The following is a 24,860-nucleotide window of genomic DNA, read 5'->3' on the forward strand; positions in this document are numbered from 1 at the left end:
TGGGTGTCTGGACACCATCATCCCGGCCCCTCTGACCCCCAGGCGAGAGGGTCTGGACATCAAAGGACTCCAGACCTATATCTGGGCCAGCCCCGGAGTAGGACGGGAGTTGTATCACGGAGTCGAGAAGCCCTGCTGACGCTGTCGGCTGACCCTGAGACGAACTCACCTTATTGCCCTACCTGGAGCCTGCTGGCGCTGCCGCGGTCCACCTTCGCTGTAACCACCTTGGAGCCTGCTGGCGCTGCCGCGGTCCATCTTCGCTGTAACCACCTTGGAGCCTGCTGGCGCTGCCGCGGTCCATCTTCGCTGTAACCACCTTGGAGCCTGCTGGCGCTGCCGCGGTCCATCTTCGCTGTAACCACCTTGGAGCCTGCTGGCGCTGCCGCGGTCCATCTTCGCTGTAACCACCTTGGAGCCTGCTGGCGCTGCCGCGGTCCATCTTCGCAGTAACCACCTTGGAGCCTGCTGGCGCTGCCGCGGCCCAACCTTCCGGAACCCCCCAGCTCGAGGATTGAGAGCTGAGCGTAGGGTCTCCTTGCCACCGACCATCTATAAGACTGTCCCGCTACCTGACCCCTTGTCACGAGACTTTCCCGGTCCCAGGATCGGCTGTATATATTGAAACGATACTTATTGCCAGATAAAGCTTGAAAACTCTATCTACGTGTTGTGTACTTTTGTAGTGGTGTAGTTACTCTGCTGTACGATTCTAGAAGAGGGCCCCCCGTCGGAGGCTCCCTCGACATCGCTCGGTCCCTTCTCTGAAGGAGGGGTAGACCTAGGGGTGGTCAGTCAGACACCTTCTGCCGCCCCCGGGTTCGCCTTTCTAACATAGCGGCATTGCATAAGGGGAAGATCGGAAGTACACCCCCAAATAAATGCATCCATTGCTTGGCAGTTGGGTCTGGGGCACCGAGTTGGGTCTGCTATCTTTGTGTCCGTCAGTTTTTCCTCATTGTGAGAATAAAAGACAACACATTGCCATTTGATATTAACGGGAGAGAGAGATACATACCCATCTGGTGACTGAATTTCAAAATGTGAAACCAAATAACTTTGAATCAATACCAGCTACCCTAAATTGTGTGATACTAGGCAAATCATTTATATCACAGAGCAACGCAATGGACAATGAGTTTATATTAACAAACTTGTTTTTACATGTCATACATAAGAAAATATCTTGCCAAAGCTAATATGGCCACAGTTTTCTGCACTTTTGGCTTATGTTTATTTGTAGTCCTACGTTTACTTCACAAGGGAAGAGGGAGTGTATTCAAATGTAAGCTACAACAACATCACTTATTGTGAGCAAAGCTCGAACGAGCTGAAACGCGTTGATTGCTACCTATGTGGATTAAATCATCCAAACCAGTTCCCGAGTGCCCATCTCTTCTTTCGAGTGTTGAAGAGAATATATAAATGAATATATATATGTATATATGTGCCACATAGGTGCATATATGTGGAGTTAGGTATAGAAAATCAACACTTACTTAACTGACGATATTTTATTTTTGATAATCTGTTCTCCATATTGTGGTTTCGATATTCAGGGAGCACACCTAAACATTTCAATGCTTGAAAGGCATTGTGTTCCTAAAATACCATCACCAGCTGTTTTGCTAATTGGATGTCCAGTGCGTTGTGGACGACAGATGAATAGGTTGTGTAATGTGCACATCAGTTCAAGACATGAGCAGATCATTGACCCTTCTTGCCCTTTTATAGGTGTACTTGCCCTCAAGAAAGCAGTGAGATTTGATGCCAGCCCAATAGGAATGGGAACAAGTCAGTGATATATCTATTTAATTCTGCCTCAATGCTTCTTTCACAACAACAACAACATCTTCCAACAGTTCAGGATGACTCTTGTTATTGCGAGGGATGTGGTGGCAGCTGTTGGCTGCTTTCCTGGTAATCTCAATCTGGAAGCAAAGGCCTTCCACAGACAAGCTCCACTCTGGGTTGCCATACCTTATTGTCGGTTTGAACTTGTAAAAGTTATTTGCATTGGCAGAAGACCAATAGATGGCTGACCCTTTGGACACTAGTCCGTTCCCGGAGGCTGGAGCACGTGGACTGGAAGCTCCCACGTGGCCACAGAATACTTCCTCCACATAGGTCTGAGCGGTGTTCCGCCACAGAGTGCGAGCTGTAAAGGAATAGTTTCCGAGAACACCTACTTCACTCAGAAATATTCTGAAGACCCATATCTTCAAACCCCACCTCAACGATGTACAAGACCATAGCAGCAAAGTAACTGGATCGCTCTCCACTGCGAGGATACTCAATGCTATTGAGCACATTTGTGAATCACTTCACGGCCCGCATGGCTATGAACATACTGCTGGTAAGTAAATAAACCCAGCACTTTGACCTGTTATGGAGGAGTTGCAACACTGCTAAACATTGTAAAATAAACACTGTCCCCGCTGTTGTGTTAGTCCAAAGAAATTCCAGGTCAACCACAACAAGAGCAATCAGAACAGAGTGCAAAGTCCCAAGTCACAGAAGCTGAGGGGCTGGAGGCTGCACGCTAGACAGGAAAGATAGCAGTTCCGGATGGTCCGCTTACAGTACAGAACACTCTGACCCAGGTAACAGGTTCTTTTCAGCCATAACCTGCAAAGACATCTCACCTTGGATATACAATGCCAGGAGAGACCCGTGGGCCACTCCAGTAGCGTCCATGCCACCAGGAGCTTTCCCTGTCAGGTACTCAGCCCTCAAAGTAGTTCTTCATACAACGATTGCTGCCTTTACCACGGAGAAAGATCAGAAATGTGACAAGGACCCCCGAACTCAGTGGACACTCACTCCCTTCTTCGGTTGTCTAGATCAGGCAGAAAGACCTTCAAAACACCTGCATAACTGGTAATGGAACCAATCAAAAAGCAAAAATAAACCACGCTGAAACCGTATGCTTGGTAATAGGTCTCCTCAAAAACAAATCTGTAAAGCATTCAAGCAGAATGTTCAGGTTCAACACGTCTAAATGGAGTGTGGGGCTGAGGCTTTACAAGAAAGTTTTTTTTTTAATTAGTCATTACCTTTTGTTGAACATTTGAAACTTTGCTACGTTATGCAGTGGTCTTCTAAAGGTGCATTTTATTAAGTGCATTGCCTAAAGGCTACTGCTTTTCAGAGACACTGAATTTGTAGAAGCAGCTCAAGTCATCCTGTCCAGAGCCTCGAGCTCTCCATGTCATGCCGCTGCCCAGGAGATCTTTCCCCAGCCTGATGACCACTTCTCTACTGTTACACTCTCTCTAGCCCTTTTCTTTCTGTGTCCTTGTCGGTCCCCACTCCCGCTCACCCCTTAACCAAGTCTTGCTTCCTCTATATGTCTTTTTAAGTCCATCTCACATCTGATCTCTAGTTCCCCCTGCTGCTTTCCTCCATCTTTCAAGCAGCAGCGGGTCTATCAGCTACACATCATCAGCAGAGTAAGAGGTGATTGGACACCACAGGGCCCGAGCACAGTCACTCATCCTAATACAAGCAGAGACATGAATAGGAGTGAATAGTGCACCACTGATCAACCAGTGGGTCAGACCCATGAAGAGCCGTCCTTTATGATCCAACCTCACTTCAACTCCAGCAAACGATTCATTTTATTCAACGTTTTACTGGGCCAAAGTTTAAAAAAATCAAGGACGCTCACAACTTGGCGGCGTGAGAGGTAATGGACCATACATTCCGCCAGTGGCTGTGAAGTTTGGTGGAGCACTAGAACCATTCCAGTCTGTAAGCTCAAACTATTAGCTTTGTCAAAGCTCACTTCATCAGCCACTGCTGTTGGATCATCAGGGAACCTTCGTCAATGAACCATCATCGTCAATGAGCACCGTCAATGAATAGTGGCGACGCCGTTCAAAGCCCCACCTTCTCCACTCCCTTATCAAGAACGCCACTGAAAGACTGGCACGCCAGCCAGTCTGGCCTGGGCAGCTAACTGAGCACCGGGCAAGCTGTGAAAATAACAAATGGAAAAAAAACAAGGAAATTAAAATGGGAAATCAGAATAGAAACATGGAGCTTCAAATGGTTAAGACTTGGGGTTTGAGTTTTCGCGTTCTGAAGAAAAGGCGATTACTGCTGATCAAGAGCTCCAGACGTTCCAAACAAAAGGTGTCCCCCAGAAGCTTGCACCTCACTTCTGGTATTGGCCAGGTAAGGAGGTGGGCTTCGGTGCATCCACAGAGGATCCGGACGGTCATTACCCTCCAAGCTTCCCGGGGGGGGGGGGGGGGGGGGCAAGTTGGTGACCTGTGAAGCAACACGCTTTATGGCGCCTTTACCATGAACCCTGGCTGTACATTCGAACATGTCAAGGACCCACTGGTGTATTTGCTCTTTTAAAGAACCCGCCGCCCCTACAATACAAGTGGAGCCCAGGACAATAGAAACCTTGTACATTGATCTGTTCAGCAAACACTGAAGAACAGAACAACACAGTAAAAGGGAGGGCTGATACTGCTCCAGAGCTTGAATCCTCCCCCCCTCTCCCCCACTCTGTAGAGGGGCTCGAAGAAAACCCTGCGTGGGCGGCCACAGAGGCTGCTTTCACTGCAATGACATTCATAATACAATTGTGTTTTTTCACGTCATTTGCCGCACAAAAACACGCAGGGACGCCTAGGAGCCACTGAGTCACCAGGAAAGACAACTTGTAAATATTTTAGTTGCAGGCTGGAGGGAAGGCATTGAAATGCTCGGTCTCCTTGCCCAGCTGCTAGACCCCCCGCCCCCTCGCTCTCCCCGCCGCCTTCGGGGATGGAAGAACATAATTTGACGTTTTGCACATCTGTCTCCTAGAGCAGTTAGATCACTTTCATCACACAGAAAAAACTCAATTTCCGACGGCAGGGCGGCCAACCTCGCGTGATGTCACAGATCATTTTGAAGGTTTGGCGCGAACAATAGCTACTAGTATGGGCCTTCGCTGCAGAGTGCATTTTGGGGGGTTAATGCCACACCACCCTCCTCCAAATCAATCCCCTCGTCTCTTTAAAAAAGAAACAGGCTTATCGGACACTACATTGCGTTTATTTGCTTTGAGCAGCAGTGTTACACAGCATCCGGGTTCCTGTCCGTCTTCCACCTCCGGAGTTAGCCTTCAGTGCTTGCTATCACGATCCTTGAGGATTCAAGCGAAAGAAACTGTATTTTAAGCCCGTGACACCGGCGGCTCCAGGAGCCACAAAAAAAGGCCTCACAATTTCTTTCTTCCTTTCTGCCATCATCTTCAACATTGGGAGCACTTCGAAAGAGGCCCAATTTAGTTCTGTTAGTGACTGTTAATCATAAAATCCTCCACAGAAAGCCCAACATGGTGGCCAGTTCACAAGGCGGACCGCGCCAGCACTACCACTAGAGACAGTCCAGTGGGTAGGTGTTCACCAGACCGTGCCTCTGCGTTGGCAAGGGCCCCAACACCGAGGCGCCCGATGACTGCGGTCTCTTACAATCACCAGAAGACCCACCCAACTCAACGGTGGTGCAGCGTGGGCAAGACGCACACAGTGGAACCAGGGGACAGGCTTTTTAACCCTGGCCTCTCAATGTGGCCAACTTCTAATACAATGCCTGAAGCACATTAACGATAAATGCTTTGGTACTTTATCTAGCAGCAACTCTACCACCCAATACAGATGAAAGAAAAGGCATTTAAACATGTATTAAAGTGCAGCGCTCAAGTAGCACCATGACCTCACAATAGCAGAATCAGTCACAAAGCATCACCAAATATAACAATCTCTGCATAACAGCAAGTCACCCTTTGTTTTGCTGCTGTAGCAGATAGTCGAATACAGGCTCACTTTTTTCCGTAACTGTAAAGGGGAACTTAAAATACCATGGTGTTGAACGCATTTGTGTTTTTAGTCCTGTTTTTAGGTCTCGCTTACAAGGAAGCACAAGCGGTCTGTTTGCTACAAGACCTATTGTCCACTTATAGTGGGCTTTGAGCCTGGCCACCGCTTGCCATTGGGTGGTTTTACTGTCTTATTCATTTGCCTGCTTTTTATCCATTAGATTTCCTTCCATTTCTTGTTTTTTTTCTCCCTGGAGGAAACCTCATTACTTGTGTTGTTCCACTAAGGAATTTAGAGGTGCAACTTTTTAGATCTCGCCTGGCGTTAGCAGCGCGCATGCGTTGCCCTCGCCTTGCGAGGGCTTCTTGGAATCTATACGATTCTAAAAGCTCGCGTTCTGCTCCGCCCGTATTTTGCATTGGTACGCGTCATTTTGCGCCACCAATTCTGCAAAACCGGGTGTTATGATTGTCCAGGAGAGTTTTTAGTCCCTCCTGGTTATCACCCTGTAAGCTTTTGGCGCCGCCCATCGGGATTGCATCTTTCACTGGTGGCGGGAGACAGTGTCTTCTAATTAGAAGCTCCGCACTTTTTTGTTCTCATTCGGCTTTGGCAAAGACAGCTGCGTGTTTATTTTTGCATCGGGCTTTCGCTTAAAGTGAAAGCGCGATGCAATTATAAACAAGCTGCTGCCTTTGAGCAATGCCGAGAGCTTGTTTTTAATGTAATTTAACCCCTTCTTCCGACATAGGCGGGAGCATCGGCACAGGCGAGTCAGTGTGCTTTCATTCTTCAGCTGGTTTCATTTAGCTGAAACTTATTTTCTCTTGCTGTGGTGAGCGCTGCCTGTGCTCAGACTCAGTGCCTAGAAGTTCTCGATGCTATTGGCTGGGAGAGGATGGGTCATTACAGAGCTGCTGACTTTGGAACTAGGCAATCAGACTAGAGTCCCGGCGTTGGCTCAGCCCCCTGTGATTCCAGGTAAATCGCCTCACCTTCCCTTGTTCAGAAATTGAATTCGCCCCTGTGTTATGTAAGGAAAATGCTTCTTACCAGTATGCATCTGTTCTTGGCAGGTAGGGCTGCTGACATTCATATCTTAGCATAGATCGCTGCCTAGTGTTGGGTCCGGATGTTTGCACCTTGTTGTCCTGGAAGAGTCTTCAAAGTATCACGAGGTAAGTGACTCCTCCCCTGGACTACAGTGCGCATGGGCATCTTCTCCATCCTCAGATTGTTTTTCGCCATTGTGGCAAAGATGGAGTATAGAAATGTAAAGAGATGACCATGTAAATGTATGTAGAAATAAATTACTGCAGCTGTGACAGGCACCGGGGAGGAGGGTGGGCGACATGAATGTCAGCAGCCCTACATGCCTAGAACAGATGCATACTGGTAAGTAGCATTTTCCGTTCCAGGCATGTGGGCTGCTGAATTCATATCTTTATTTACAACAAGGGGTGGTGATGGACAGAGTCTCTGAATTAAGCAGAGTACTCTCACCCAGTCAAGAGATCAGGGCTAAATCCACCACCGTTTTTTAGCTCATTGCACCATCCCAGTTTCAGAACCTGGCTGTATGCAAATTAGTCTGTCCCTGGCCCAGTGCATCATGGGAACAGGGCAGACCAGACTACAAAAGCCAATTCTTACACTGGGAAGGAAACAAGCTTCCGGGGACCGGTTTCTGGCATTTCAGCCGTCTTCGGCCCGGCTTGCTTGAATCCTGATGGTGCAATGAGCAAGGGACTCACATCTGAGTATACCCTTCCACGCTTAGGGTGGACAAAATTATTTACAACAAGGGGTGGTGATGGACAGAGTCTCTGAATTAAGCAGAGTACTCTCACCCAGTCAAGAGATCAGGGCTAAATCCACCACCGTTTTTTAGCTCATTGCACCATCCCAGTTTCAGAACCTGGCTGTATGCAAATTAGTCTGTCCCTGGCCCAGTGCATCATGGGAACAGGGCAGACCAGACTACAAATCCCATCATGCACTGGGACAGGAACAGACTAATTTGCATACAGCCAGGTTCTGAAACTGGGATGGTGCAATGAGCTAAAAAACGGTGTTGGATCTAGCCCTGATCTCTTGACTGGGTGAGAGTATTCTGCTATATTCAGAGACTCTGTCCCTCACCACCCCTTGTTGTAAATAATTTTGTCCACCCTAAGCGTGGAAGGGTATACTCAGACATGAGTCCCTTGCTCATTGCACCATCAGGATTCAAGCAAGCCGGGCCGAAGACGGCTGTAATGCCAGAAACCGGTCCCCGGAAGCTTGTTTCCTTCCCAGTGTAAGAATTGGCTTTTGTAGTTTGGTTTGCCCTGTTCCCATCATGCACTGGGACAGGAACAGACTAATTTGCATACAGCCAGGTTCTGAAACTGGGATGGTGCAATGAGCTAAAAAACGGTGTTGGATCTAGCCCTGATCTCTTGACTGGGTGAGAGTATTCTGCTTAATTCAGAGACTCTGTCCCTCACCACCCCTTGTTGTAAATGAATTCATATCTTAGCATAGACTGTATAGCAGTTTCTCCTCTAGCGGTGGTCCCCCGTACCAGCTGCAGCAGTTTGAAAAAGAGTTTTGAGGACAGCCTGGCCTACAGCAGCTTGCTGCCTAGCTTGCACGTCCACACAGTAATGTTTAGTGAAAGTGTGTATGGTAGACCATGTAGCCGCCCTACATATGTCTTCTAATGGAATATTTCCTAGGAAACGGTACAAAAGGGGGTGGTGATGGACGGAGCACCTGAACAAATCAAACACTCACACCCAGTCAAAAGATCTGGGTTTAATCCATCACTGTTCTTTAGCCCACTTTGCCACCCCAGTTCAGACATGGCTATATGCAAATCAGTCTGACCATGTGCCTCATGGGAACAGTCCAGCCCGAACGGCCAAGCCATGCCTTCCCTGGACCGGAAACAAGCTTCCGAGGACCGGTTTCTGGCATTACAGCCGTCTTCAGCCAGGCTTGCTTGAATCCAGTGGCAAAGTGAGCAAAGGACTCACGTCTGAGCATACCCTGCCACACTTATGGCGGCCAAAAGCGGTACAAAAGGGAGTGGTGATGGACAGAGCATCTGAACCAATCAAACACTCACACCCAGTCAAAAAGCCATGGATGCCCCCATTTTGCGCGTTGAATGGGCTTTTGGGGGAACTGTTAGCGTGCGCTTAGCCTTTTGATAGCATATTTGAATGCACTTAACTATCCATCTGGCTATTCCTGCTTTTGAAATAGGGTTACCCTTATGTTGTGGAGCAAAAGCAACAAATAGTTGTTTTGTCTTCCTGAAAGCTTTAGTTCTGTCAACTGAATTTAACAGGGCTCTTTTTACATCTAGTGTGTGTAGGGCTCTTTCAGCCACCGACTGCGGATTTTGGAAAAAAACTGGCAAATCTATGGACGGATTGATATCTAACGTTGATATAACTTTTGGCATGAACTTAGGGTTAGTACGGAGCACTACCTTATTGTGATGAATTTGCATGAAAGGTTCTTGAATGGTTAGTGCCTGTAGCTCACTAACTCGCCCGAGGGAGGTAATGGCAACTAAAAATGCCACTTTCCATGTTAAGAATTGTAATTCACACGAATGGAGTGGTTCGAAAGGTGGCCCCATATACGTTACCTTACGTTTAAGTTCCAGACTGGTGAAGGTGGATGTCTTGGAGGGATAATTCTTTTAAGTCCTTCCATAAAAGCTTTGATAGGAGGTATTCTGAACAGGGGCATGTGTTGTCTGTTTTGGAGATATGTTGCTATAGCAGCAAGGTGTAGCCTTCTAGAAGAGTATGCTAGATTGCATCTTTGCAGATGTAACAATTTACAGATTATGTTCTGAATGGAGGCGTCTAATGGACTGATTTCGTTATTATTGCAGTAAATTACAAATCTTTTCCATTTAGCTGCGTAGCATGCTCTAGTAGTTGGCCGTCTTGCTTCCTTGATAATATTCATACAGTCTGGAGGCAAGTTAAGATATCCGAATTCTAAGACTTCAGGAGCCAGATCGCTAGGTTCATCTGATTGGGATCTGGGTGCCTGATTTCTCCATGGTTCTGAGTTAATAGCTGTGGCGATAGGCGCAGTCTTTGGTGGGGAACTACTGAGAGTTCTAGGAGCGTTGTGTACCATGGCTGTCTTGCCCATGTGGGAGCAACCAGGATCATTGTGAGTGACTGTTGCTTTAGTTTGCGTGCCACTAATGGAATCAGTGGGGTTGGCGGAAAAGCGTACGCAAATCTGCCTGACCAGTTCATCCATATCGCATTGGCCTGTGACACGGGTGTGGGAACCTGGAGGACTGGCATTTTGAGTTTTATTTTGTGGCAAACAGATCTATCTCTGGATGCCCCCCGTTTCGGAAGAATGGTTGGAGGACTTTAGGGTGAATTTCCCATTTGTGTATCTGTGTCTGCTTAGTAGATCTGTCTATTCCCGGGAGGTGTTCTGCTAGGAGAAAGATGTTTTTTGGAAATGCCCACCTCCATATGCTCTGTGCTAGGTGAGACAGCAGCGGAGAGTGTGTCTCTCCCTGTTTCTGGATGTAGTACATGGCTGTCATGTTGTCCGTCCGGATTAACACAGCCTTGTTGTAAAAGTATTTCTGGAAGGCTTTCATTGCTAGAAATACTGCTAGCAACTCTAAGTTGTTTATATGCAGCGTCTTTTGCTTGACTGTCCAGAGCCCTTGGACTGTGTATTGAAGTAGGTGGGCTCCCCAAACTGTCAGGGATGCGTCAGCTGTTAGTACTACCTGTGGAACCGGCTCTTGGAACAGTCGCCCCTTGGAAAGGTTTTGGGGGGTTCCACCACTGCAGAGCGTTGTAAGTGCGACTGTCTACCAACAATAGCTCTTTTAGTTGCCCTTGAGCTTGGTTCCACTGCCGTGCTAGGCATTCCTGCAATGGACGCATTTGAAGTCGGGTATGAGGGACAATGAATATGCAGGAGGCCATCATGCCTATAAGCTACATGAACACTCGAGCTGGCAATGAGTGTTGTGGGTGAAATCTTTGAATCAGAGACTGCATGTTGGCTATCCTGGCAGGATTTGGATATGCCTTTGCTACTGTGGTATTTGTTGTTGCTCCCAGATATTGTTGTATGTGGGAGGGCTGCAGATGTGATTTTGGGTAATTTATAGAAACTCCCAAACTGTGTAGCAGCTAGATTGTCTGAGACGTGTGGTTTGCACACTGTGCGTATGAGTTGGCTTTTATGAGCCAATCGTCTAGATAGGGGAACACATGTATGTGTTGCCTTCTGAGGTGTGCTGCTACTACTGCTAGGCATTTTGTGAAAACCCTTGGTGCTGTAGTCACCCCGAAGGGGAGAACTTTGAATTGATAGTGGTGACCTTCTATTGTGAACCTGAGGTATTTCCTGTGAGCTGGATGTATAGGTATGTGAAAATATGCATCTTTGAGGTCTAATGTAGCGAGGAAGTCGCCTTGCTGGAGTAACAGGAGTACTTATTGTAGCGTGATCATATGGAAATGCTCTGAGATTATGTATTGGTTCAGAGGTCTGAGGGCCAATATTGGTCTGAGGGACCCGTCTTTCTTGGGAATAAGGATGTATAGGGAGTATACTCCTGTCCCCTGGTGTTGAAAAGGGACTGGCTCTATGGCCCCCTTTTCTAGCATGGATGTCACCTCTTCTTGTAACAGCGTGATGTGTTCTTTGGACATTGGACGGTGTTTGGGTGGTATGTTGGGTGGAGTAGAAGTGAGTTCCAGGCAATAACCATACTGGAAAATTTGTCTTACCCACCTGTCTGTGGTAATTGCGTTCCAGACTGGTAGGAATTGTGTTTGTCTGCCTCCGACTGGTGTTAAGTGGTCTGGAGGGAGTGTGAGCAAGTCACTGTTTGGTGGCGGTGGAGGCTCTGGTGTTGTAGCCTCCACGTCCTCTCCCCTTGTTATTATTGCCTCTATACCCTCCTCTGTTGGCACCTTTATTAAAGGTGCTCTGGGTGTGTTACTCTTGAATGTAGAGGAAGTTTGGGATGGGTTTCCTCTACCTGAGCCTCGAAAGGAGGAGCGGTGAAAAGAACTTCTAGATTGTTGAAACTGAAGTGCGCCCATGGACTTCGCAGTATCAGTATCTCTTTTCATCTTTTCTAAGATGGTAGCTACTGCAGGGGCAAACAAAAATTCTTGGTTAACTGGCTGGTTGAGGATGGTTGATTGCACCTCATTCTTAAAACCGGAAATGCGTAGCCACGCATGCCGTCGTAGTAATACGCTAGTGTTGATGGACCTGGCTGCTGGTCAGCTGCATCAAATGCACATTTGATGGAAGCATTTGTGATAAATTTGCCTTCTTGTAGAAGGACGTTAGCTTTAACCCCTTCTATGCTAATGACAAGGTCAGCTCGTCATGAAGTACCACTGGACCTGTGCTTATGACGAGCTGACCTTGTCATGAACACAGGGAAATATTTATCTTCAGCGCAGGAGAAAAATACCCTGTAGCATCGAAGGTGTTAAAAGGTTTTGGCAGGTGTTGTAGTAAACCCTCCAGCTGGTCATAATGTGCTCTGTCGTATCATGCTAATAGAGCCGGTGTGTTTGCAATTCTCCAAGCATTTGCTGCTTGGGATACCACTCTTTTGCCTGAGGCTTCCAATATCAATATCGTCGACTCCTTGTTAGGAGGGGGAGCATCTCCTGTTTGTGAATTAGCTCGCTTTCGAGCGTTTGCTACCACTAATGAGTCTAAAGGCAACTGTGACTTAATGTAAGCAGGGTCTGTAGGGGATGCTTTATACTTTTTCTCAATTCTGGGATTGAGAACACACGCTCTGGCTGGGTCTTTAAATATGTCTGGCGCGTGTTTTAGTACCCCTTTTAACATAGGAAGTGTACGTACACTTCTTTCTGATGCTGGAAAAGTGTCAAATAGGAAATCCTCTTCTATTGGGTCAGTGTGCATGTCTACATAAAGATATTTAGCTGCCCTATCCACTAGTTGATTAAAGACAATAGTGTTGTCAGTAGGCAACGGCTTTGTAGGATATGTAGAGGTGTCAGGGATGGGTTGTGGCTCATATGTATCATAAGGATCATTCTGGTCCTCCCATGTGTTATCCTGTATACCCTGATCCTCAGGTTCTACAAAATCATGTTGAGGATCTTCCTCTATGTTCTCTATGTTAGGAAAGAAAGGAGGAGGAGTGAAAGGCCTTGATGGGGATGTTGCAAAGTCTTTCTTCTTTGGAGGAACAGGGGAAGAAGTGTCCGTGTCCAAAGGTCTCTTTTTCCTGTGGTAAACTGTTACCCGTTTTCTTTCAGGGACTATATACAGTTTAGGCTGTTCTTCACTCACTGGATCAGGATGGAAATGTTCTTCCTCAACTTCCTGTGGTTTTGGCGCCGATGTTTTTGGCTTAGTGGCTTTGTGGTGAGTCTTTGGCTCGAGGGCCTTTGGCTGTACAACTTTTTTCGGCTCGGTGACCTTCTTCGGGTCGGCGACTGGGTTTGGTTCGACGTCTTGTTGGCTGTACTGCCTTCTTTGGTTCGGCGACCTTCTTTGGTTCGACGACCTTTTTCGGATCGACCTGTTTTTTCGGTTCAATCACCTTTTTCGGATCGACTGGTGTTTTCGGTTAGATCACCTTTTTCGGATCGACCTGTTTTTTCGGTTCGATCACCTTTTTCGGATCGACTGGTGTTTAGGTTCGATCACCTTTTTCGGACCGACTGGTGTTTTCGGTTCGATCACCTTTTTCGGATCGACCGATTGTTTAGTAGAATCGACCGCTTTTTTCGGGTCGACAGGTTTTTTAGTGTGACTTGTTTTATGTTGGTCGACACTCTTTTTGGGCTCGGCGGCAGTTGTCGGGTTGACTATTTTTTGGGGATCGATGACCTTTTTTGTTTCAACGCCCTTTTTTGTATCAACCAGTTTCTCGGCTCTGGAACCTTTTTCGGTTCTGCGGCCTTTTTGGGAAGAGTGCCACTCGTTACCGGGGTATCTGAAGGCTTGGGCTTGTTCTTCGGAGCAGGGCCTCTGAAGGAGTTAGTCGATCTCGGCTAAGGCCTTTAGACAATGCTTCGACCGGAGCCTTGTCTGGAGATGGAAGCGGGGTTGAGGGCGTGGTACTCACGGTTTGCCCCGGTGTGATCTGGTCATCGGAATCAGACTGGTCTTCTACGGTGACAATTTCTAGGTCGGAGTCCACCGGTTCTGGGAGGTCATGTTCGTCTTCGAAGATGTTCTCTGGTTCCGGTGCCTGCCGCTGCATTTCTTGTCTAGCAGCCCTTCGGTTCCGGATAGTTTTCTTCGACCGGAACTGAGCACAAGCTGGACAGTTTTCCTCGTTGTGCTCGGGAGAGGCGCACTTGTTGCATACTGTATGTTTATCAGTATGTGGGAACTTCGAGTGACATTGTGGGCACCTTTTAAACGGGGTTCTTTCCATCGGCAACAGGCCCACGTGGCGTCGAAAAGGCTCAACGGCCCGCGTCGACGACCGGATCGAGATGGAAAGTTTTATGGAGTCAAGGTGTAACGAACGAGAACAATACAGTCGAGGTAGAAGGCCTTTTGGCCTTAGAAAGTTGAAACGTTTCAGTTCCGAAGTTGGAGTTGAGGAGTAGTATCCGAACCCAATGGCGGAAAAAAACAATCTGAGGATGGAGAAGATGCCCATGCGCACTGTAGTCCAGGGGAGGAGTCACCTACCTAGTGATACTTCGAAGACTCTTCCAGGACAACAAGGTGCCAACATCCGGACCAAACACTAGGTGGCGATCTATGGTAAGATATTTATTTATTTATTTATTTTATTTATTGAAGTTTTGTATAGCACTGGCTGGACCCGAGGGTATCAGAGCACTTCACAACAAATACACATATGCAACAAGGAAGGTGTGGACAGAAAGACAAGAACAGGGAACGCAGGCCGGAGTAATGTCTGCCCAACATCGACTTGCGCGTCCTGCGTGGCGGAGATCAGGAGCGATACATCCGGTTCTGGGTTCAGAGAGAACAGCAGTCTATCACAGTCAGATGTGGGGATCTCAATGCGAACCGGAGCGCTCAAGGAAGAGGGCTTTGAGTAGCGTCTTGAATTGCGGGAAGGAGGCGGTCGTTCTGATATGGGGGTGGCATGGAGTTCCAGATCCTGGGAGCATTACCCGCAAAGGACTTATTTGAGGTTTTGTGCTTCTTTGATTTCAGAGGAATAAGTAGGAGTGTGTTGGAGCTTCTGAGGTTCCTGGACTGACCAGCTTTTGAGTTTGGTGGCCAGATATTCTGGTTCGCCTGTATGCAGGGCTTTATGTGTGAGGCAAGCTGTACGGAAGCTGGCTCGTTGGTGAATCTGGAGCCACATTAGTTCCTTGAGAGCCGGAGAGATGTGTTCATATTTCTTAGTTCCTGTGATCATTGTTGCTGCTGCGTTGAGGGTGGCGGTGAGAGGTCCCAGGTGAGATTTGGGTGTTCCAGACAGTACTGCGATGCCATAGTCAATTCTGGAGAGCACCAGTGGAATTCAGCAGCCCACATGCCTCGAACCTAGTGCTCGTGTACCTCGGTTTGTTTTCTCAGGCTGTGGTGAGCGCTGCCTGTGCTCAGATTCAGAGCCTAGAAGCCCTCAATGTTATTGGCTGGGAGAAAATGGGTCATTACAGAGCTGCTGACTTTGGAACTAGGCAAATCCGACTCGAGTCCCGGAGTCGGCTCAGCACCCTGTGATTCCAGGCAAATCACTTCACCTTCCCTTGTTCACAATATGAATGCGTCCCTGTGTTATGTAACTGGTGCTCGTGTAAAGCGCTCCCTCAGGTTGTTTTTTCTTGCTGTGGTGAGCACTGCCTGTGCTCAGACTCAGTGCCTAGAAGCCCTCAATGTTATTAGCTGGGAGAGGATGGGTCATTACAGAGCTGCTGACTATGGAACTAGGCGATCAGACTCTAGTACTAGTGTCGGCTCAGCACATTCCAGGCAAATCGCTTCACCTTCCCTTGTTCACAATATGAATGCGTCCCTGTGTTATGTAACTGGTGCTCTAGTAAAGAGCTCCCGCGGGTCCGTTTCGCATTAAATAAAACTGCTCTGAGAAGAACTAAACTAGATCTGAGCCAAGCCCATCCCAGACCTTCAAGGCTGAGACAGAACACACCAATCAGAAGGCAGAACAGCAGCGCTGCATCACTCACCAGGTGGATCCTGGCTTCTGTCCTTTTGTGTTCCCGTCTGATCCTTTTCACAGTGCTTACAAGCCCCCGTCACCTGTCCTGGCTGCAGACAACAACGAGGTGTCTGCACAGGGGTGTCACCCCCAATCCCAGTTGCTTTTTTGTTTTAAAACCACCTTTATATGTACTGTATCAGCATCCTTTTGGGAAGACAGGATTGAATCCTATTCTGTCTCTGAAACCAGCGATGTATTCCCCGCTTTATGTTTGAATGTTGGCCCCTGAGAGCAGCTGAAGGTTTCTAGGATTAATGAGCTCGTCCTCGAATGACTGTCCCAAAATCCCAAAGAGGGGAAAACGTTTCATAGAGCTTGCTGGGCATTGTACAGGAATGTGAGTGTCTGTATATAAGCTGAAATGTCCTTAACAAAACGGTCCCCAAAACGATGACCTTTAGTGACACTACCCTATTTGTTAACAGCTTTATATGAAAGCTCAGAGTCAGCTTTGATTAAGAGAGTCTTTTTCTCTCTCAGCTGTACGGTTGCGTTTACATTACCCACGAACTGTGGGGCAGCGCATACACCATAATCGGGGCGCATTATCACTATTTGCACACAGCACACCTTTTGAAAGGTGTGCTGGGCGTAAACAGTGAAAATGTGTAATACAGCCCCATATATGTTATTTAGTTAACCCCTCCCACGCTTATGACGGAACCGATCCGTCATGGCCCTTAGGTGGGCTGTGCTGGTGACGGAGCGGTTCCGTCATGGCACCGCCCGTTCTTTAGAACGTCAGCGCAGGTGCGAAATCAGCGCCGCGCAGGCGCAGCGACCGGGCCATGACGGAACCGCTCCGTCATGGCACGCTCGCCGCGCGGGGCTGATTTCGCACCTGCGCTGACGCTCTAAAGAACGGGCGGGGCCATGACGGAACCGCTCCGTCACAAGCACAGCCCACCCGAGGGCCATGACGGAGCGGTTCCGTCATAAGGGTCGGAGCGCCGCGCGGCCGCCCCACCCCCTTAGCGCTGCGGCGGAATAGCCGCCGCAGCGAAAGGGTTAAAGGATGCTACAATGGAATGGCGGCTTGCAACCTGCATAGATTTTAGTTAAGCTGTCACCGCTGACTGAAACGCTTTTATGGACTGTGACTTGGCATTGACAGACTCCTGTCCAGACTGGCCTTCCTGGCCATCCTCCTCCCCAGAAAAGGGATGTGGAATTCCTATAGCCAGACACCCAGAACATATTGTATCGGGTCAAGGGCAACACGTTTTCAAGTGTATTTTGTCCTTGGGACAAGTAGGCCCAACCCCCTGCAGCACAAACTCTTTAGCTGCTAGTTTGTAGTACCACATTATGGGTTAGGGAAGGTCACTGTCTGCAGTTAAGAACTCTTGACAGATTATGCTAGATTACTTCCCTCTTTTACTCTTCTCCTTTAAGATCCCCAAAGCTGTCCCCTATTTGATTAAAAAAAAAAAGATCTTTTATTTGATACACCCGTTAGCAAAGGTAACTATGTTCCTCTATATTAGTTCATTCATAAGGGTATCCGGTATGAGAGCTCCAAAAACGAATCCTATATCTCTATCTCTGCAGGGTGTTATCTTTCATATTCTCAGACATACTAAAACTTTGTCTACTTTTATTTTTTATCATTCTTTTCCAGATTGCAAAAAAATCTACTTTCCGTACTCGTACAGCATTTGAATTCAGCACATAAGATTTCAATCCAGGGGGGAGGAGCCAAGCTCGCGAGCGCAATGGTCGCCTTGTAGCTCGGCTCCGTCAGCCCTCTGGCCTGACTCGCATATCCTGTTGCATATCCTGCCCAGAGACGACATAATTCCGATGAAATAGGAACGCAACGTTTCGCTCTTACTCACCGTTTGGCCTGGAGACTCCGGCGTGCTGCGGTTCCGAAGTTGTGCCCCCCGAAGGGACCTGGGCCTTCGTGGTGTTGAGACCGGGGCCTCGCCTATCGGATTCGACCTGGCGTTGTGGTGACCGTCGGCCCCGGCCGAGAGACTGCGCCACTGGTGAGCGCCGTTGTGAGACCATCCCGGTGACCCTGATCCGGGCCCGCCTTGACGGCAGTGAGGCTGGTGTGGGGCGCGGTGCTCCATGGACTGATCGTGTGAAGGGGTCCCCCCGCCGCTGCTCCGTCCATCGACCCTGGACCCTCGTCCTCGGACTCTGTTTGAGAGGAGCGCCAGCGATACTGCAGACGGCCCCCCGCCTTGGGCGAATCTCCTTTTTTCACCGAGGCTACCATTGCTGGGACCCCCCGGAAATCTGTAAAGGCCCGCATTTGTGAACTGTTCCGAGAATCGCGGAGGGTGGTGAGGAGGCTGAATTCACAAAATGGCTGCCGACAACCTGTGCTGTGGGTCTCCTCGTGATGACGGACTTGGGTTGCTGGACGGCACGGGGGCCTGGACGTGTGTGCGTGAGCCTACGATTGGAGACGTTCTTGATGCCTTACGATCCTTACGCGCGGCCCTGGCCCCCGGTGCTCCGGGAGACTCGATTTGTTCCACCGCCATCTTGGGTGAACGCTCCTTCATGGTCCCCTCTTGTCTCAGTGATGCCACTGCCTCGCCTCCCTCGGTCGCTACGAGGGCTACTGTCGCTATCCATCGACGGGTTTGTTGGCCGGTGGATTTGGAACCTCCTGCTCTTCGATGTTTGGGGACTTGGATGTCGTGCGGGGACCTGATCCTCCCCGGGTTCCTGAGAACAATGGTGGACCGCTGCCTGTTTTTGCCTTGATGAGGTCGTGTTTCTATTTTGCAGGGAAACCCCCGCTTTTCCTAACGGCGAGACTGAACTCCTGTCTATTATTGCCCTTGTTGCTATTGCTGAGACATTTGAACTGCCTATTTGAACTTTTGCCCACTTGCTTATTGATTGCCCTCCCTGGCCTACGTTTTGCTCGTACTTTCTTTCATTTGTGTGCTTGCCTCGCATCGTGTTGCTTACTTCACACTGTCCTGTGGTGGGTGGTAATTGTGGTTAGGAAGGGACTGGGGTGAGATGCACGGCTCCGGTGGTTTATTGGTGTACAGATCCGTGGCGAAGTTGCTCATATTTCTAGTGCTGTGGGAGACCCCCCTGTACGTTTTTTGGCGCTCGAGATTGTGTCGTTCTGGTTCACATGTAATATGATCGTATGGTTGGGTGGAAGGCTGTGGCCGACCGCATTTGTTTCTGTCCTTTTGCTCCTCCCTCCCATTTATTTCTCTTGTTTTCATGTCCCTTTTTTGTCTCTATATTCTTCTTCTCTCTTGTCTCTACTACATTTCGGGTTCTGGTTTAGGGCGACAGGCGCGCTGTTTGGAGGGTAGGCCGCAGCCTTCTGCAGGGGTGCTGGGTGGGATGGGTGGGTGTTTTATTTTCCTCAGTTCTATGGCCCTTTTGTATCTCTTTATTGGAGTGCCGCGTCTGTCCTTTCCTTCCGTGGTATGATTGGGGTAGGGTCTGTAATGTCGCTGTTCTTCTTTTTGTAGTTCTGCTGCTTTCCATTGCGACTCCCATGCCCTCCTCGTTGCTGATATTGTCGCTCTTTTATGTGTTCCTTGCTACGGGGCGCTTGCTTAGGCGCGGCATTCTTCTCTTTCAGTCTGTGTTTTCCTTTCCCTCTCTTCTTTCCTCTCCCCCCCTCCCCTCCCCCTCCCTCCCTTTTTCCTTCTCTCCCAAGGTCAGTATGACGGGTTAGTCTTGGTGTTGTCACTATTCCGGCCCCTTTGTTCTGTTTCCGATGTGCTACTGGGTGGTGGGGATGCAAAGTTGTTCTTAATTATATACTGACTTGTGTTCCTGTTTTTATACCGATATATACAGTGCTGACATTCCTGCATGGCTGCCCTTTGGCCTCTCTGTTACCAATGGTTTGATTTGGGAATCCGGATTCCTCTATATTGTCGCCGAGCCTGTCATGCTCCTTATTGCCCTACTATAAAAAATAACCTTCTTTGCTCCTGTTTGCTGGCCGTTTGGATCCTCTCTCCTCCCCCCTTTTTAAGATTGTATTGCTCACGTTCCTCTATGATTGATTCTGTAACTTCATTCTGGACTTCTTGACTGCTTTCACGTATTATGGCCGGCCAGTTTGGTTGTAGGCCCAGATTTGTATATCCTGTCTATACCAATAAAGGTTTAAAAAAAAAAAAAAAAAAAAAAATTCAATCCAGTATCTTCTTCTGCCCTAGCAAGCTTTTTAAGGCAGATTATGAGCAAAGCTGGCATTGATGTTGCCCTGTTTAGTGTTCACTCAGCAAGAGGAGCTACTATGGCTTTCAAAACTTACATTTCTTCGGGACCTCCTTCTGAAAAGCAGCGGTTAAGGTTATTCTAAAGAACTGGAAAGATACACAAAAAGCGTCTTTTAATTGCTGGTTAAACTGGATCTCCCATCTTAGGGGCGCTGACAAAATTGCTCTCCAAAACTCTCCACGGAAACCCCCCTTAGGCATATGTGGGATAGCCTTGATCTATATTTCAGTTTACATAAACCGCCATGAATCACGAAATACAATGAGGGGGTAGGTCCTCCGCCTGGGCCTGGCCACACCCTGGTGTTAGATGTCTGGCTAAATATCCCCTTCAAAAGCGACGCAATAGATCAATGAGGGTATTTCATATTCGTAGATGCATACTGTTTAATCTAAAGTATGTACTTTTGTATTTTTTGTATTGTAGTTTTTTTTTAATGGGTTTAGTTTAAGGTGGCCTTTAGAGCCCTTCACCTATTTCCTCAAAGTGTGTTACTACAGATCTTGTGAAACAATGTTTGGAATGTACATTGCCACCTTAAAATCTCCCACCAATGTGATCTTTCCTTCTGTATTGATTTTCATGTTGGTAATCGGTCTGATTTTGGTATTTGTTTTTATGAAAACAACCAATAAAAACTTTTGAACAGGAAAACTTACATTTCTTCTAGGCACTTCTAAAAGCAGCAAGTTAGTTAAAGGAATCTACTTTTAAAACATTATAATGCAAGGGAGATCAGGATGTTTCTTGTAACATTATGGCTAGATTTCAAACTTCAGCCTGCGATTTTGTAATAAAAGGGAAATCTCCACTACTAACATGGCAGGAGATTTTAATTCTATAAAAGACCAGTAGGCGAAGATTGTCCCCTTCTCCCCACCACTCCCTGCTTTCATAATCTTGTTACTTTCTTTCCTAGTTTGAAATGAAGACAAATTTCTTTAATGGAGAACATTCTATCCTCACCTTTAGGAGTGACTGAGTTATTTGAACATCGAATCCTGGTTTCGTGCTTTTTCAGGAGGAAAAAAGACGTTACATTCTCACTTGGTTTTCAAGAGACTTCTGTTGGACGTTATTTTGGTTTCAAAGAAAAGGGGAGTTTGCTATTCTGCAGAGATGACCATACCTGGTGATGTGCCGTGATTGGTGCTGCTATTATAAAGTCACGGTGCTACTAGAGCAATGGCATTTATTACATCGTTAAATGTATATCACTTTGGGAAGAACGCATCCAGTGTCACAGTTTACACAGTGCAGTGCGGTATACTGTCGAACATAAGATCCTTGGAACAAGAAGTCCTGCATTACAATCCTATCTCTCCTACTTGAACACATTGTTTGATCTTGGGGAAACCATGTACTCCTACGCCTTTATCCTCTTATATCTGGTTATGACTTAGGAGCTCTGAACCAAGTTGAGTACGGGAGTTGTGGACCAACGATTATCAAGACCAGGCCATCAGGGCAGTTTTAACTCAAACAAGATTATGATTTTATTCAATTTTTAGGTCAGAATGTCTACATTTTTAGCTTTGCCAATACATTAGGACTGTAAAAAAAAAGTGAAAATATCAAACCAACAAATCTACTAAAAGAAAATCAATAAGGGATGACTTTAATGCAATCAATCCAGCAGATCTCTGATCATCATCTTCTCCTTTCATCCATGCCTGATCAGGACCATAAAACCTTAGAACGGACGACCTCATGTGATAACCAGCATGATGGACTCTGAACATCAATACCATAAAAAAACGTAGAGATTATCAAAACTGTCATCATACCGCTAGCCATAAACTGCTATCCAACTCTCACACTTCCTCATCTCACATCCACCATATGGCTGCATCCCATAACACGATATCTGCAATTCAGTCATCAAGTACATCATGGAACCACTTGCCACGAAGGACCACATCCTTCCAATCACACACCCTACACAATGCAACGTGCTAACCATGCAGGTAAAAACTTCAGAACCCTTATAACGGAGGTTAAGTGCTATGAAAATGCCTTTCTCTCTCTTCTTTTTCTCTTGCATGTGCATGACACTGCATGCAATCCTGACAAGCCTCTTAGTAGCATACAGTTCTAATTCCCTGTATGAAATCAGAAAACTTACTTTCTAGGACCCGGTCATAACCTAGCTTCCCGTGCAGAACCTACTCTTATGCCAGTTTCCCTGGCTGAAAATACATGACCCCTGGTTTAAATGCATCTCTTGTTAATTGTACATCTCTCAACCCTTAGTTTATACTGTAGCCTAGGTCTTAAACCAGACATTGCAGGGCTGTATATTGTTCATACTCTAACAGCCTCTATCCTACCCATCACTCCACCAGTTACACTACATGAAATCACAAATCTCCATCTAACTGACCATGCTTAACTGCTACTCAACTGGCCTCAACAAAGGCAGTGATTTGAGAACACAAGATTGAAATAAATAACCACCGATTAAATACTAATGCTTGCTTACTGGAATAGTGTGCTACTCGCCATAGATAATTTTAATGTCTAGCCAAGGATAGGAAGCGCTATTTAGATGCCAGTAAAATACAATGCAATACAAGTGATGGAAAGTACCCAACAAAAAAATATTTAACTCAAAGTTGATCCTTCCTGGGTTTTTTTAACCTACAGAAAATCAGACCCATAGGAAATTCACATTCCACTTATTATGAGATCTTAACCTCTTCGACGCTCATGATGAGCTGAGCTCGTCATGAGCCACGGCGCTCCGGTGCTCATGAAGAGCTCAGCTTGCCATGAGCCGTGGAACGCTCGCAAGCGGGGATAATTCCCCTGCTGTGCTGAGCGTTCCACGGCAGGTAATGCACCTGTGACGAGCTGAGCTCGTCATGAGCACAGGAGCGCCGTTCCTCATGACGAGCTCAGCTCGTCATGAGCATGCGGGCGCTGTGCGCAACCCCCTTCCCCCCAGCACTGCGGGGGATTAACCCCCGCAGCGAAGGGGCCAAGATGATTGTGTCTTTCTAGAACAGCATTTTGCTGTATAACGTCTGTGCTGCCAGAAGGAAGAACTCGGAGGAGTAATAAGCGCTGACAAAGCCAATAGATCTGGCCTTTTGTCAAAAATGCAGATGCGCAGCATCGGCAAAAGAATTGCTGTTTGCAGATTCTCTGCAGCACTAGCAAAAATACAGCACAACGAACTGCTCAGGCTTTCATCTGTCACCATGCATTCACACATGTGTCATCATGCATTCACACATGTGTCATCATGCATGATCACCTATGCCTCATGATGCTACAGTGCCTAGTGGGAAGACGACAAAGCATGATACAACCGCCATTTTGTTTGAATTTTTATTTACCGTTACAAAATTGGGGATGACAATCTTGCAGCGTTGAATAAAGAAATTAATTTAAACATGAGCAAACAGCACATCTTATACAAGTAGAGGCCTGGCAGCAACCGCAGCTGGTATTCCATCTACAAATAGTGTTTCTTGAAAAATATTTTTTATCATAATGGATCGGATGTGGGACCAACGTAGGAGCAGGCAGGGTATAAGTCAAAAGGGTGGGGAGGGGTGGTGAACAGGGACAAGAGAAGCAAGAGGAGCTCGAGACAGCGGCTGGGGAGCAAAATAAAAAGATAGGAAAGGTAGGGGGAAGCAAAAGAGTAGCTTGGGTGGGAAAATGGAGCAACATGCGGTGTGCGTTGGGGATGATAATGTGAGGGGGAGCAGCACATGAAGGATACAGCAACAGAATACATGCACTCCCATGGAATTCTAAAAAAAAAAAAAGGGCCCTTTCTTTCTGGAGGAATGGGCCCCTTTGGGATTAGACATGGAGTTGAATTTCATGGAACTTGGACTGGAGCTGGCCTGACCAAGTTCCAAAAAAAAAATGGTGGTATTGTGAGAGATCTCTGAGTTACAAGATTAGTGTCTTGTGAAAGTTATCAATAAAATATATTTGTAAATTCAAGTTTTAACTTGCCTCTTTCCAAATTACCTTCTGTGAGTGCTATTTGTATGCACATGTACTAACTTCATCGTCTCCCTTCTTCCATGTCCCAAGTCAGCTGGCTGAAGAGGAAAGTGAAGAACATAAAAAGGTCCAACAAAGCAAGTGAGGATATGACCATGAAAGAAGTAGTAGGAGCGTAATGGATGATAAGGGAGCGTGGAATGACGTTTCCTAATTTGCAGACAAGTTAGCATCTTCACTGGGTGGCAAACTGGATTTCACAGCCATTGGCAAAAACAATAGGTCAAGGCTTTCAATCATGTTATTTGATCTTGTTTTGCTTTGCCACTGCTTTTTGACGATGCTATTTCACATCAGCCAAAGTACAAAATGCTTGCTTGTAGATGCTGTGCAGCACTGGCAAAAGACCCTCCTGTAGCAATATGACATACACCTCAACACTCATCACCATGCATGCCCACTTTTATGTCATGAAGCAACATTTTTTTTAAAGTTTAAATTAACTTTTTAAGATGGCTGACAACAATCTTGGAGCAGTAAATTAAAACATATACAAAAGTGCACTGAAGAAAAAGGAGAGACAGACAGACAGATTTAAAAATAACATGATGGGCAGGGGACCAACG

At 47.1% G+C, this 24,860-nt stretch overlaps 1 protein-coding gene across 1 annotated transcript in view; it reads right to left on the reverse strand.

Moving 5' to 3' along the window:
• The window catches only part of SLC39A9 (solute carrier family 39 member 9), a 194,661-nt gene that overhangs the window by 52,553 nt on the left and 117,248 nt on the right, over positions 1-24,860 (reverse strand). The gene's annotated exons all lie outside the window — the stretch shown is intronic.

Source organism: Lissotriton helveticus, chromosome 9, assembly GCF_964261635.1.
Source record: "Lissotriton helveticus chromosome 9, aLisHel1.1, whole genome shotgun sequence".
In the NCBI taxonomy this organism is placed as follows: Eukaryota; Metazoa; Chordata; class Amphibia; order Caudata; family Salamandridae; genus Lissotriton; species Lissotriton helveticus.